The sequence below is a fragment of the Triticum dicoccoides genome, chromosome 3A (genome assembly GCF_002162155.2).
Source record: "Triticum dicoccoides isolate Atlit2015 ecotype Zavitan chromosome 3A, WEW_v2.0, whole genome shotgun sequence".
Classification (NCBI taxonomy): Eukaryota; Viridiplantae; Streptophyta; class Magnoliopsida; order Poales; family Poaceae; genus Triticum; species Triticum dicoccoides.
Genome location: NC_041384.1, coordinates 525,046,996 through 525,050,078, shown reverse-complemented (window position 1 = coordinate 525,050,078; position 3,083 = coordinate 525,046,996). Strand labels below are relative to the sequence as shown.

General features: G+C 42.8%; 1 long non-coding RNA gene across 1 annotated transcript; it reads left to right on the top strand.

Moving 5' to 3' along the window:
* The first annotated feature begins 1,019 nt into the window (after positions 1 to 1,019).
* On the top strand, positions 1,020 to 2,612 carry LOC119271977. The gene is made up of 4 exons (XR_005134675.1): positions 1,020 to 1,147; positions 1,227 to 1,317; positions 2,220 to 2,384; positions 2,484 to 2,612. It is a non-coding gene; the product is annotated as an uncharacterized LOC119271977 (long non-coding RNA).
* Positions 2,613 to 3,083: the final 471 nt, after the last annotated feature.

Sequence of the window (3,083 nt, the reverse complement as noted above, 5' to 3'; positions counted from 1 at the left end):
CCCCCAGGCCGCGAGTCGCCACAGACGCTGCGGTTGTTGGCGGCTCCCCTCGCCCTGCTACCATGGTACCGCCGGGACTCCTCCCAGCTGCTTCCACCTCGACAATGGTTCCCTCAACCCCGTCGGGTTCGTCACCAGCCACTCCTTCCCGGCACACTCTGCCCGCCGTCGGTCCCATCCGCCTGGCTCCCGCTGCGAACACCGCCGCTGAGTGCATCGCAAGCCATCGCATGGGACCTCACCTCCTGCCGCCCCACTCGAGGTTGGGCAACCCCTAACCTACTACAAGGTGAACTCTGCTTGAGTACACACCCACGGGGTGTCCGACAGGGGCTCCTTTGCCCGTTCTGCAAGACGATGTAGGCACATATAAGAACGCCTCGACCCCTCAACGGAAACCCCCTGCTCAATTGCTTCCCATGCTCGACTTTGCTACATCGCCGTTTTGCTAACTTTACCAGAATCTCGTCGTTTTGCGACTTCACTAAAATTTCGTCCGCCTGTTCTCCACGCATGGTACGAAGGTTCGGTGCCTTCTGGCATATTGGTGTAGATAGAATCATACTGCTGATTTCTTATAATTTCATCATCACGAAGATGTGTTCTATTTGTTTAGTTAACGACTATTTTGATGCAGGCCTTAGTTTGGTTTTTTATGGCTGCAGGTTCATAATAATCTGGGTTGCACCAACTGCTTTTGGTTGGTGATGACTGCCATGCAGTTCTCGCCATGTTTGAACCACTCTTCACATGGACATCCCTATGCTCCTTATCTTACTGGTCATCATTATTGTTGATTATTTCTCCTTCCGTTCCTTTATGTTATCCAATGGATATTCTCTTACTACATATATTTCTGGAGGACTAAAGAGCATGCCATCCCTGATTAAACATTGGTTGTGTTGATAGATTAAACCCCAATGGTTTCTATATGAATGTTCTTTCATCCAATTAATCATTTGTTTAGTTTCAGATATTAGACCCAAATTTGTTTATGCATTGGACTAGAGATAGCACAACTGCAATATTTTTTTATTAAATTTCACAGTAAATTTTTTGCAGCTGATGTCCCACTGTACGCAGACACCACATTCTGGTTAGCCTCATACTATGGAGATGGTTGACGAGATGTACGGCAATAGTTTCAGTAAGTTCGTGTGATCGATTTTAACATGGTAGATATGTCAATGTGTGCTTCTCAGTACTGTACGTGAGGTACCATGCAGGGTGGTGAGCCGAGATGTGCTGGCAAGGCCAAAGAGTCGGTTCGCTTAGATCAGGCTGCTGGAGGCTCTTGCACTCGCATGTCTGCTGGAGGTAAGTTTTGTAGCCTCTTTTTATTAGTAGATGTTCTTGGTGTCTTGAGTTACCATTCAGACTGTGTCTTCAGTGGAAGTTGCAGCTATGTTGCCTGGCCCTACTATTCCTGTACCGTCTCATGCATTAGGTTTTGTGAAGTTTCAGCCAGCCCTATGCCATGTTCTTTGTTAGTGTTTCAAAACATATTATGTCTGTGCTCTCCTTTCTCTGTTAAAATATCCATTATGCCGTCCTTTTGGTCATATCACCGTAAAAGTCTGCGAGAGATGTTACAACAATAGTGATTATTTATTGCAAATTTCATCGGCATTCAAATACAGAGAAAACTACAGGTTTCTAAGAATCAGATGTTTATGAAAGACTCTTTTTCCTGAAACTTTCTAAAGTTTTTCAATCATTAATTAATGGCAAATAGATTGATTTCACCCTCCTTCTGTCATGAACATTCATTTCCAAATTGTTTACATATATGGAAAGGATGAGATTTCACATTTCAGACAATTCTCCAGCAAATGTATTTTTGTGTCTTTTGTTTCAAAATTAGACATGAGTTTTGCAATTTCACGGCTTAGACAGATGATTTGTACGATATGTTGTTTCATTCGAATGGCACGAGTGGTTGCACCATGTAGGCAACTAGGCATTCGACCTGAAACAAAGCTAGGATAATTTATTGAGATGTTAATTGCCTTGGAGCTTCTGGCTTAACTTGATCTCAGGCTGCACAACCCACACGTGGAAAAGCATGTTATACAACATCTCATTTTCTACTAAGGTTAGGATCATAACAACGAGGCACAACCCTTTATGGCTTTTCAATGACTATAGCAGAATGCAATGTCTTTCTAAGAATTGAAAATAAATTCGTTCATGTGCTTATTATCTTGTCTGGGGTACAGATACGCAGTAGGAAAGCATTGACCTATTACGCTTGATCTGAAGTCATCGGCTTTTGACCCAAAGGAGAAAGTATGGACAAGGTTCCCACTGGAAGGCTCAGAATACACCCCTCCACAGAGTTCTTGTGATTTCAGATGGAAAGATTACTGCCTCCAAGTATTCTGGTTGGTCATCACTTCAGTGTCTAGATTAAGGTTTATCTATCAACAGTTACAATTCACATGCAAATTTTCTCATGAAATGAATTGCAAGACATTGCGCAGGTTGTTCAAGGTTGATGCAACAGATTGTATGCTATCCCTTTGTGGGGACCAGGCTCTCCGAGGGCTCTCATCCCCTGGTAAGAGTGGAAGCTTCTTTTATCTCATGAGCAATTATCATTACATGAGAAAGACGATGAAGAAATAGGGAATAAAGGTTTGTGCTTTGTTGTTGTCTCGTTCTAAATATTTTCTGAACTTCAAAGACACTATAAAGTTTATACAGAACACACGGAACACTTTTTGTCGTGTAGATATTTCTGAAGATGTTATTTCATGATCTTTGCTCATCTAGAGCAACATATCTCCTTTGCCCAATGATTATTGTCCAAAACTTCCCATGTTATTTTCTATCTACAGGTACTATGTTGCCTATTCAGGGACCTCACCTTCATGAGACTGGGGTAGATGTTAGAAAGGAGAGATGATGTGAGTTTCTGAAGTTCACTGTAGAAGGGCAAGATGTGGGCTGTGCAATCGCGATGTATTGATCGGTGCACCAGGCACGTATATATAAGTACAGAGGTGGGCCACAACCTCAACTATACAGAGGAAACAGGAGGTGGGCCCTATGCACAAATATATACGTACACAATATACTCA